The 12,698-nt window shown below is 44.3% G+C and overlaps 1 protein-coding gene across 3 annotated transcripts in view; it reads left to right on the top strand.

The window, feature by feature from the left end:
• The window catches only part of GLI2 (GLI family zinc finger 2), a 1,147,062-nt gene that overhangs the window by 355,262 nt on the left and 779,102 nt on the right, over positions 1–12,698 (top strand). The window lies entirely within an intron of this gene.

Here is a 12,698-nt window from a genome sequence, read left to right as displayed (position 1 = left end):
AACAGTGTCATCCACATACCCTATCCAGGTGATCTGAGTGTTCCCTAGTCAGGGTGAACTGCTGTTTGCAGGATTGATCGCCAAGCCCATATCAGCCACATGTAGATTATATAATAAGGGGGCCAACACACAATCCTGTTTAAGACCACGATTAGCGGGAATAAGGCAGATGATTTTCCCCTTCTGACATACCCGATATGTCTGTATGTAAGATTTTAAGAAAGTATAATAGGAAAGGATTAATGTCACATTTACTCAGTTTGTCGCATAATAGGGGTGGCTGGCAGCGTCAAAAGCCTTAGAATAATCAATGAAACACATGCAAAGCCTCTTTGCCTTGTTATTCAGGACCCCAGCTATGATATAATTAAGAGCACCAAAATTATGCAAAGTACTGTGCTTACTACGAAAACCAGTTTGAAACATAGACATTAGCCCTTTCCCATCCACCCATTTTGTTAACTTCTTAAGTAGGATGGTAAAAAATACTTTTTGACTAGAATCTATCATTGCAAGGAGGCGATAGTTAGTAGGGTCATGACGTAGGAAAGCCCCTCAACACTCACACCAGAAAAAATACAACCCGCTAGGGAAAAAGGCCCAATATACGTCTTGCAGGGATAACAAGTATTTTTTAATCCTAATCAACAGGAGTGCACCAGCAAAGAGCTCTGCTGTCGCTGAACGTTCTGCCAAAATCTACATGAGCAGCACATTAAGAAGGTACATCACGTCATCAGTGACATCATCTCATACAGTAGACACCTGTGCGGCTGGTTGGTGAGACCCTATACATGGGCTGCCTGCTCCATACAATATGCCAGGCCATTGGTGCCAGCCCCTTCTGTCCATCTTCTTGTACATGGGTAATGATGCATTCCTCATCGGTCATGAGGTGGCGGTTAATTGGCAATTATGTACAAAATAAAGAATACCTCTCTATCTATGTAATAGTGCACACGGTGCAGGGAGACAGGGGCCCAGGGGAAAAGCCGAGGTCATACTAACTCACAAACATCACTCGATCCCAGATAGGCTGGCATCTCTCAAAGCTCTTCACCCACTCTTTCTGGGATATCATTTTATCCCTCCCTGCACCTTGCAGCACAAATCACGTGACCCAGAAGTGAAGACAAGAAAGCCCTGTTTTCTGATCTTTCTTGATCGATCGGGGGTCTAACAGATTTATGGTCAGTGTTCTGGGGTTCGCAGATACCTTGGAATTCAGAGGTCGTAAGGTTAGGGCATTTGAGTGCTATAACTTAGAGTTGGAACTGGTGGGGGGTTGCAGGCCCGTGCCCTCCTTCTTATGGGATTGAATATACTGGCACACTCTGCCCTCCTCCTGTGGTCTTGCAGGGCGCATTCTTCCCAGAGCATGAATGCTGGCAACATTTAAGACAAAGAAGTGTTTGTGGATTTCTTTGGCTCTGGCCTTTCTCATGAGTGCCCAGGATACAACCTATTGCTTTCCTCATGTTCACGGCCTAGACCTGTGATGCTTGCTGCTGTGCCACATTGTAGCCTTATGTTTCAATGTGGCTGCTAATATCTAAGATGGTGCTTGTTCCCGTATGTGAACTACATCTATGATGCATGCAATAATGTGACTGTGTAGAAGACTTTAAAGGGAGAACCTCATCCCCTGGTCTCTAATATTATGTTTCACGCCTTATCCTGGATCGCTTAGGGGTGTGGGAAGATCGCCTATCCCTCTCAACAATGGGAACCTCTTTTATGAACCGGAACTAAGATTGACTCCATCCAGCGAATAGGAATTTGCCCGGTACTCAATATCTTATCAAAAAGGCAGGCTAGGATAGATGCCCAAAAGGCTGGGTTGGCCTTTGAGACCACATTGGCCAAAGAGTCAGGTCCTGGAGCCCACAAATGTTTTAGAGATTATATTACATTGAAAATACTACTGGGTTTGAACCCAGGTATTGGACTAATCGGGGAGAATAAGTAAGAGTAGCGAATGATGGAAGCGTAGAATCATGATATAAGTTATAATATTAATAATAATAATAATAATAATTATTATTATTATAAGTTAGAAATGGACATGATCCAATTATCTTCACTAATGGGATTGAGCTCATGTACTGTCTGTCCTGTCGTAAAGGAGCTAATGAGATACCAGAACTTTCTATTATCATTGCTTCTAAGCAAATGAAACAGACATTTCCAGTTTGCACTGGAGGTGGAATATTTGTGGGATCTAAGCCAATTTTTATACCGTGTGGTAGCATTAACAAGTAATTGTTTCCTTTAATTCGTTGCTCAGTAGGGTTTCTTTTTGATTGCAAGCTTGGATTAGCAGTATGACATTTTCTCTTGATGAATGGCAATATCAAATAAGCTCTGTTTTGCTTGCACAAAAGATTGAGCCCTACGGTTAAGCTGCAGAAATGTACCCAATATATGCATCATACAAAGCAGGTTCCAATTGTCAAATAAGAGCCAGCTCTCACGCACAGATGCGTTAACCTTGATATACTTATTAAGTTCAGTCACATTCTTGTTGCTCCATATGATGCGATTTTCTCAAGAATTGACAACAACATTGGGATCGACGTAGTTGAAGCTCCGAGGGATGACAAGTCTCTGCGACCAGGGCAGCAATGCATGGTCGCTAACCGTTGTTTGTGAGATGGTGACAGGACTACAATGTTCCCAAAGCTCAACAGCAGCAAATAAATAATCCAGACAAGAAGTAGCTTTGCCATTAGTCAAAGTTGTACCAGAGCAAGGTGAAAGACCATGCTTGCAATTAAGACAAAGGACATCAAATGACACAGCAAGTTGTTCCCAGTCAGATAGAGTTTCAATGAGGGATCCACATTTATTCCAGTATGAATCGTGTGCATGCCGGGGTGGACTGGCCTATAGGGTACTCTAGAGATTTCCCGGTGGGCCTCTGCAACCTGCGCCTCTTTTGTGCTGCATTTCTAAATGTTGTCATAGTGAAAGCATTGGGCTTGCTGACAATGTGTCATATGGGGCCACTTTGAACTTTATTTCCAGGGCCGCCTCTTTTGGTCCCCAGTAATTATTTCCAGGGCCTCTTTTAGTTCCCAGTCCACCCCAGTGTGCATGGATATCTACAAGTGAATGTACGCAAGAGTGGAGAAATTGAACATTAAAATCACCAGCTATGAGCACACTCCCACACGGGCAATACTCATACCAATCAAACAATATACTTGCAATGGTATTATAAATAGACAAGGTGAGAATTTCATTAGGGGTATTATAAACGTTGATTATTTATTTTTGATTCGAAGAGACTGAGAGGTCAAGAAAAAAGGCAGGTAATCCATACAAGGAAGTAGGGCCACCTAGAAATGGTTTTAATCTAAAATGGGTTCTGGCACTAATAGCCAAACCGCTAACTGGGTGCCCATTAGATTTATTTAGAGCCAGCTGCTGTATTATATGATAACCATCAATTGGAAAGGGCTTGGTGGCCCATGCTTCCTGTAATAAAAAGATTCCACTAGACGCGATGTGCGCGACCTGCAGGATGGACTAAAAAAAGATCAAAAATCCTCTAGTGTTTCAGCAAATCCACTTAAGAGAATCGAGTGGACATATACATCATTTGGCGTTCATAGATAAAGGTTCAGATATCCAATGGGTGATTTCCTTTCCAGGCTTAGAGGGATCTTCTACTTTATTCAGAGATGTTTGCAAAGTGGATCTTTCTCAGGAAAAGTCAATAGATGGCGGAGGTAACAGGGCTAAATGCGGAATCATCCATCACCCTAATAATACCTTTTCGGTACCCCGTTAAATTATATCCCAAAGTGTGTAATTCTATAGCACAAGTACTTAGAAGAGATACTACTGCAGGAGACCCACATTCAATAAGAGCCCAGTTTGTGGAACTGTCCAATTTTGGTAATGCTATATACAGCATGTCCTTTGAAGAGATGGATGATAAGCTGGGGACATTCTGCCAAAACACCATAAGAAATGTTCTATTTAAAAAAGGACTATTAGCCTTGGGATGGACTTCCTCTCGTTTGACCCCTTTTCCGAGTGGGTGTTGATTATTTGGCATCCTTGTAATATTGTGGAAATCGAAATAATATTGTACCTCCTATCGCATTGTTTGAATGTATGTTGGCCTACGCCAAGTCGTCTGAAAACATTGTGTACATAGATTCCGCGGCAAGGTCTTGACCTTAATGTATTGTGCAAATCGCATCTTGGATTAAGCTGCCATTTTAGGTACTCTTGCAGTGTGGAAGTCACCCTGAACAACAAAATGGAGGCCGAATGACATTTCAAATGGGATTCTGGCCATTGTGACCTCCGCACACATGAATAAGTAATATGCCCGCAGGCCACTTGTTAGGGTCGCGAACTGAGACCTTGTCCTATCCCTGACCTATGTGTAAATGAACAACTGTATCAGCGGAACTTATCAAATTGCATACATTATGGGATTGACCTGGCAACGAACCCTAGGCCTGGTCCAAAGAATGTTTAATCCGCGAGGGTGTTGGCCAAGGCTGGATAAAAAATATAAAAACCTGAGTATCCCAATGTACGGTCTCTCACACTAACACGGCGAACTACCGTTGATGGTTCGTTCTGTTACTCTGAGGGCCGAATAGCTATCCGTATGTCAATTGACTTTTGGTAATTGTTGTAACTTTGAATAAAGCGCTTTGTATGTCCTTTGTAACCTGTGTTGGTGTGTTTCCTTTGGGCTTCCCGGCCTCATATCAATTTTTCTGTTTCCACAGTTGGCGCCCGAATAGGGACCCTCAAGATTGATGCCGGATCATTGAAGGTTGACGCAGACTATCGAACCGGGATCGGACGGTGTGATTCTGCGGGCCCGACCGATCGCAACGTGATACCTCGGCAGCGCTGCACGATCCGATCCTTGGACGATAGTCGTGTGGTCTGACACGGCATCTTGACGAGGGTCCAATTTTGAGGCGGGCAGATTTGCCGAAACCACCAAACGCAAGGTAAAATTTGTTAGGTAAGTTCTTTGTAAACCGTACAGTCCTCCTTAGGTTTGGTCAGGTGCAGTCGTGACCCGGCTCTTAATTTAACCCTGACACTTTGAATTTGGTGTATTGTATCTGCAGACACAATTATTGGACCAGGTAACACCAATTTTTTGAGAAATGCCTGGGAAATTGTCTCGCTGTTTTAGGGCTGTGTTCCACAGCGATCGGCAATCCTTGGAATTTAGCCGCCCGGCACCACAGGAGGGGTCGCCGGCGTGTACTATGTACTGTAACTATGGCATTGGAAGTATAGTATTTAATGATATTTGGCACAGACAGACCAGACATGCCTCCGAATTTCAGTGGCCAATCAACGGCAGTTTTGAGATCCCCCGTATTGAATACTTAGAATCGATCTTGTTAAAGAAAAAGGCTAGACCAGCAGCCTTTGATATGTTACAAAATTGGAAGAAAGAAGCATTGCAGAAGCTTAAAAGTAGGAATAAACATGCACGTCGTCATAAAACAAACGCTGAAAAAGCATTATTGTATGATAAAGAAAAGCGGTCAGAATCAGATAAAAATATGGATAGAGCCTTTTCACTCGGGATCCAGAAAATGTATCCCTCTAAAGATTTCCATGTGTCTGAGGAATTTATTGAGAAATTATTAAATGAACGCAGGCCTGATGCCTCAGCGCCACCTCTGTATGCTCCTGTTTTGGGCACTCTGCCCATTCCTGCTGTTGTTCCTGTTGCTATTCCTGTTCCCCCTGTACAGCCTATTGTTCCTAGTCCTTTGGTTGTCGTTCCTCCGCCTATCGCACCGCCCCTTCCCCCTGCACCTTTGTTAAATTTACCTATACCTCCGCTCCCGAGTGGCCCCGTATTGATTGGAGTCGATCCAGGTGCAGGGTCAAAGATTGTGACTCGTAGTACTGTTTCTGCAGATAGGAAACAGGAATTGTTTGCATGGGCTAAGCATTGCATGGAGAAAGGTGATCAAGCTAATGTTTTTTCTACATTATCTAATTTGAATAGTTTTCCCGAGAAAAATGTTTTTATCGAAGGTTTGGGGACTCATTTGTGTGTGATGTGGGGTAGATTACAAAATTCGGATCTTCCACAAGGGGTGAGAGATCTGAATGCTTTGGCACTTTCGAGGGACATAGAGCAGAAAGTATATGGACATGTTGAAAGATTGTTTGAGTTTAGGAAAGACTTTGAAAAATCACGAGATGAGGATGATGAGGACGATAGAATATATGTACAGAAACGGTTCCTTCTGTGCCGAAGAACAGCACCTGAGGAAGTACGAATTTGTACCAAAGATGCGGTTCGATGGATCTCAGATTCATCGATACCGCCAGACGAAGTGTATGACACGTATAGTCAGTTTACAGTAGAGATACAAAGAAAAGTAATTCAGGTGATGGTGCAGCACCTGCAAGAGGAATGTGTAAGGAAGAAGGTTAGTTGCCCCATAGAACTATTGGGGATTTGTAAAAGGGCTTTTTCGCCCGACACCTCTACGGCTGCCTTAGCGCTCGACCTGGCTCTATAACTTAGTAAGCGGCCGGAGGTACCTATATTTATTTCACATTTATAAAGCGCTCACACAGCCCGCAGGCAGGCGCTGTTACAGGAATTGTCTTGCGTATTTGTGTGTTTTTTTTTTCTTATTTACGTATTTATAACGCGCTTAAACACCCAAAGGTTTCTAAGCGCGGACCCGGGGATCGAACTTGTTGTTGCTCCATGTCGTCTTGCTTCCAAGACGCGCACGCTGCCGCTGAGCTATCCTCCCGGGACAGGTGCCTATGAGAGAGGTTCCTCCGACCTTTGTCCCAAAAGTTGAGATCCCCGCCAACGCGGCGACTGGTGCCCCTGCGGTGGATATCCCTGCACATTATGTATCGCAATTTGTTCACATCCCGTTTTCACGACAGGAAGTGAACACAATTAGACAATCAGTTCCTGATATTAGAAAAAACCCAACGGGGTTTTATAAAGAAATAGAGTCCGTTTTACAGTCCTCCGTGTTCACCTTGAGTGACATTGACTTGTTATTCCCTGTGCTCCTACCCGTAGATGTATGGAAACAGGTTCGGACAATAGATGATGTGCCAGGGCTGGGAGATACGTGGGCAAATATGATTAGAATTGATGGAGAAAGACCAGCTGGTGAGAAACCGCCACAGGTAATACTTACTTTATCTGATAGGATTGTCGCTAAACTAAAAACTATAATTCCAGAAAAAAGGATTATTTGGGACAAACTTAAGGCCTGTGTTCAAGGGAAAACTGAAGGCACCACCGAATTTTTCAATAGATTCAAGCAGGTATTTTCTGACTTCAGTGGACAGGATTTAGGTACAGAGTCGGGGAAGAGGTTGTTCATGGACAAATTTGTACGTGGATTGTTACCTGACATCCAGTCACAAATGATGTCCTCTGAGAGCGCTTGGCAGGCAAAATCTCAATCTGAGGTTTTGCACATGGCTCAGTATTATGAGAACCGTGTTAATAATGAGAAGGAAAAAATTGAAAAGAGAAAGGGAGATTTGAAAACCAAAGTATTATTATAGCAAATTATTAGAAATCCCAGAGGAGGCATGACACAGACTAGAGGTCAGTACGTTCCAAAAGGAAATGCTCCCCTGAGTACTGTGAATATTAATCAATGCGCTTATTGCCGCCAGGAAGGTCATTGTCGAGCACAGTGCCCTGTCCTTCGCCAGAGGTCAAACAGTGCGTTTGGGGGTATGGGTAGACGACCTAGGGGCCGCCCTGGAGCAGGGGGCCCTGACAGAGGTCAGCTTTTACAGGATTCTCAGCAACCTTTTTCACGGGAAAATGAGACCTCGAGTGTGGACTCGAGAAACATATTTGATCACCCTTCTGCTGCCTACCTTTCTGAAGAGCTTCCTTCTGACGAGGCTCCGTTTTATTAGGATTGCCCGAAGCAGGGTTTGGAACCTTTGCCTATTCCCGTTAATCAAAAAGGCCCCTACGTTGAATTATTAGTGGGGAATAGGAAACACCAGTTTTTGATTGACACTGGAGCACAGAAGTGCTCCATTGATCATTCTCGGGTTCCAAACATCCCACTGTCAGGGCAAACAAATGTTTCCGTAGGGTTTTCTGGTGTACCAACTGTCTGTCCGGTTTCTATGCCGGTATCCGTTTCTTTGGGTCCCTTTATAGACCATTGTCCTTTTCTTCTCACTTCAAACTGTGGAGAGAATTTGCTGGGGTTGAATTTGTTAAAGAAATTGAACGCAGTAATTCATTGTTCTCCGGATGGGTACGGCTAACGGTTTCACCACAGCAACTTCCTAATTCTCAGTTCTTGATTCGACCTTTACCTCCCGAGTTCAGCATTGTCCCAGAATGCTTGTGGGCGGTGGACGACAATGATGTCGGAGTGTTACAGATTGAGCCCATTAAAATAGTCCTGAAAAATGGGGTGAAACTGCCATGCATCCCGCAGTATAAAATATCAGTAGAAGGTGAACGTGCTTTGAAGTGCCTTGTTTCCGATTTTGTACATCGTGGGGTGATTGAGGAGATTACAGGTAGTTTGTGTAACAGTCCGATCTTACCTGTATATAAGAAAGGCGACAATGCAATTCCATAACGGTTTATAATTGATCTTCGTGCTATTAACCGAGTGGTCGCCCCTCAATTTCCAATTGTGCCTGATGTGACGACGATATTAACAATGATCCCTGCTTCGGCTACGCACTTCAGCGTTGTGGATCTAAAAAACGCTTTCTTTAGTATCCCTATACATAAAGAAAGCAGATATGTGTTTGCGTTCACCTTGGGGGGACGCTCATTTACATTTACAAGGGCACCTCAAGGGTATACTGAAAGTCCCAGCATTTATAGTAGAGCTTTAAAAGAGCAGCTCGACACTCTTGAATTGCCACCTACTTGCACGCTGCTTCAATATGTTGACGATTTACTTTTGGCTGCAGATTCTGAGAAGGCCTGTAAAGAAGGCACTATACTGTTGCTTGTTCATCTAGTTAAAAATGGTCACAAAGCTTCGCTTAAAAAATTTCAATATTGTTGTCAGGAGGTTGCCTAACTAGGCTACCTCCGGTCAAAGGAGGGGAGAAGATTGACACCTGAAAGAATAAAACACATTTCTGGCATGTCTGTTCCAAAAACACAGAAGGAAGTCAGAGCCCTGATAGGGATGGCGTCCTACTGTAGGTTGTGGATCCCGAATTTCGCACTAGTGGTAAAACCGATGTTGGCTTTGACGAAGAAGGGCATTTCTCTGCCACTGTCATGGGAATCGGAACATCAACAATCATTTGAGCTTCTCAAAACCGCGCTATGTTCGGCACCGGTTCTGGGTACTCCAAATTATGACAAGGCCTTTGTGTTGTTTGTGCATGAATGTGATGGATGTGCTTTGGCTGTGTTAACACAGGAACGCGGAGGGAAGAATAGGCAGTGCGGCTACTACTTCTCCGCCCTTGATCCTGTCGCATGCACTTTGCCAAGATGTTTGCGCGCTGTTGCTGCTGCTGCCGCGTCTGTAAAACAGAGTGAGGGAATGGTCCTAGGCCATGATTTGATTTTGATGGTACCTAACTCTGTTGATATCCTATTGAACAAAACCCAAACGCAACACCTCACCTCTGCAAGGTTAACAAGGTATGAACTAATTCTGTTTGCCCCTCATATTCAGATTAAGAGGTGCTGTGTTCTCAATCCGGCTGAACTCTTACCTTTCCCGCAAAACACTGTTTGCGGTGACAAAGAATCACATGACTGCCTGTATACCACCGAGCAAGAAACGAAGGGCAGGATAGATCTCATAGATACTCCTTTGGATAATGCAGAAGGGGAGCTGTTTTGTGATGGCTCCTGCTTCAAACTTTCGAATGGTACATCTACAGCTGCTTATGCAGTTACTACATTGAGCAGAATTGTTGAAACTAAGAGAATTTCGCATAACTCCGCGCAGGCTGTGGAGATTATAGCGTTGACCCGAGCTTGTGAACTTTCCCAAGGGCGAAGAGTAAATATATATACCGATAGCCAGTACGCATTTGGGGTGGCTCACAACTTTGGAAAACTTTGGTCGGAAAGAGGGTTCCTGACCTCACATGGGACCAAGATTCAGCATGGCCCTTTGATAGTGCAATTACTTTCGGCTCTCTCACTCCCTAAACAGTTAGCGATCATGAAATGTGCAGCACATCGCAAGGTCATAGATGATGTGGGCAGAGGGAACGCTTTTGCGGATTTGATAGCCAGACAAACGGCCACAAACCTTAGCACGGACATGTATACCTCGAGGGAAATGAGAGACGTTTCCATAATGGATGAAGGTATTGGGTCTGTGCGAGATATTCAGACTGATGCCACGATGGAAGAATCTAGAAAGTGGGCTGAAGGAATGGGGAAACTGGATGACGAAGGGTGTTGGGTGGATACATCCGAAGGGAAATGGTTGCTTCCTGATTCTTATGTATTGGCGATGGTTACGATGGCACACGGTCCTACGCATGTGTGTGCCCAGCAGATCACGAAAATGTTAGAACAGGTTGGGGTAAATGACAAAATTCTGGAAACTGCAAAGAGGCACGTCCAGAACTGCATGATCTGCCTACAGCACAATGTGGGAAAGGGGACAGTGACTCCAAGGGGAAGTTTCGGGCACCCCTCTGTCCCTTTTGAGGTTATACATTTTGATTTTATTGAAATGGAGCGATGTAATAATCTGAAATATGTTCTTGTAATTATTTGTGCCTTTAGTAAATGGGTCGAGGCTTTCCCCGTCAGAGATGCTACCGCCATGACCACTGCAAAGATTATGGAAAAAGAATTCTTTCCTCGATTTAGGCTCCCGAGGATAATCTGGTCGGACAATGGTCCTCACTTTATCACAGCAGTAATTTTGCAAATATGTTCAGCCCTAGGTATTGAGAAACGATTTCATTCAGCTAAGCATCCTCAAAGTGCTGGGTTGGTAGAAAGACACAACGGTATTTTAAAGAATAAACTTGCAAAAACATGTGCTGATACCAAACTGAAATGGCCAGATGCTTTGCCTATTGTGTTATTAGCTATGCGTACCACACCTCAGACTAGAACTGGGCTTTCTCCATTTGAGGTAGTGATGGGGAGGCCTGCTAACATTTGGGGTCTCCCGAAACCTAAAGCCTGAGGGAGGTGGAGAATGTATTGCTTGTAGACTACTGTAACCAGTTAACTAAAAATTTGTATTTTATCTACCACCAAGTGCACTCAGCTTTACCTGTACGGTTCACGGGCCCAGGACACGATATACAGCCTGGAAGTTGGGTCCTCGTGAAGGCCTACGAGAGGTCTTCCTGTCTCGCGCCTCGCAGGCGGGGACCCCACCAGGTATTATTGGTCACCAGGACAGCAGTGCGGGTGGCTGGAAAGAAGAAGTGGATTCACGCGACGCACGTCAAGAAACTTCCTCACCCGAAGCCACACGCTACAGAAGAAGCAGAACCCCTCGCTGATGCCACAGTCTCTGATCCTGGAGTAGCCAACAGTGCTGTGAGTGCGTCGGAGAAGTTTTCTGAGCCTGAGGAGCTTGGGGAACAGTCCATCTCGTCTCCACACTCTCTTGAAAAATCACTTCCGGAAAACACTGTTTCGAGCTCTGTGACTTCCGTCGCCACCGACACGTCGCTTCCCTCAGTAAGTGACGATACTTTGCTTCTGGACCAGACAAATTTGGGTACCATCAGGTACAAACTTCGACCACGGAAATAGAACTACGCACGAGTGTCGTGCATCTGGAAAAGGAAGTGATCGGAAAATTGTTTTGTTTTGTTGAACAAAAAGGGATTCTGCTGGCTAGGATTGGGAAGGACTAAGAAATCACGCGACCGTAGTGTCGCCAGCAACGAACATTGGGGCCGTCGATCAAGGAACTACGATGCCTGCCACCTTCACCGATGCTCCCCGCACTGGACTTTTAGATAAGGGGGTGAACAATGAACAATGTGCCTGGGCCCCGAAAACGTACTGTTGTGTTTTGATTTTGATTATTGTTATTTTTGCAACTGCTGCTGTAGGACTTTGGTTTTTCGAAGAAGTCTATCCTTTGAAACCTTTATTACCGACCAAGATCGTACCAACTGTTTTGACTCCCTCTGTACACCTTCACACTCTGTCCCCTAGAGACTCCCAACATAGACAGAAGTATCATAATAACACTCTGATGATAGTAATGAATGCTACTCATGCCATTTTTAATAAGAGTAATTGTTGGATTTGTACTCACTTACCGCAACATGGGAACAAGGGACTGGGATGGTATATACATCCTCTACCTTTAACGACTTCTTGCTATGCCTCTCTTAGAGCACTATTCTTTGGCCGATGGAATGATAGCATCTCAGGGAACTTTGATGGAACTAATTTGAATGATTTCGAGAAACGTGAATTGACTCCCCTGGGATGCTCGCTTTTCGCAAATAGAAGTAAACCTAACGTTGCTTCTATTAGGCCGTCTGATAAACTATCTCTTCCTTTTCAAACTCTGATTTCCTTTAAAATGGCTCTGATAGGCAATAAGCACGCTGTGCCTCCTTCTTATTCTGTAAATCATAGTCCCGATTCGGTTCCCTTCTGTGTTCAGAGAAATGGCACTAGGCCAATGGGAGATTTTGAAACTTGTAAAAATATTGTAAATTTGACTGGGGAAACAGGCCTCTGTATG

Source organism: Ambystoma mexicanum, chromosome 9 (assembly GCF_040938575.1).
Source record: "Ambystoma mexicanum isolate Mex_15411 chromosome 9, UKY_AmexF1_1, whole genome shotgun sequence".
NCBI classification, from domain to species: domain Eukaryota; kingdom Metazoa; phylum Chordata; class Amphibia; order Caudata; family Ambystomatidae; genus Ambystoma; species Ambystoma mexicanum.
This window is presented reverse-complemented; position numbering and strand designations above follow the sequence as displayed.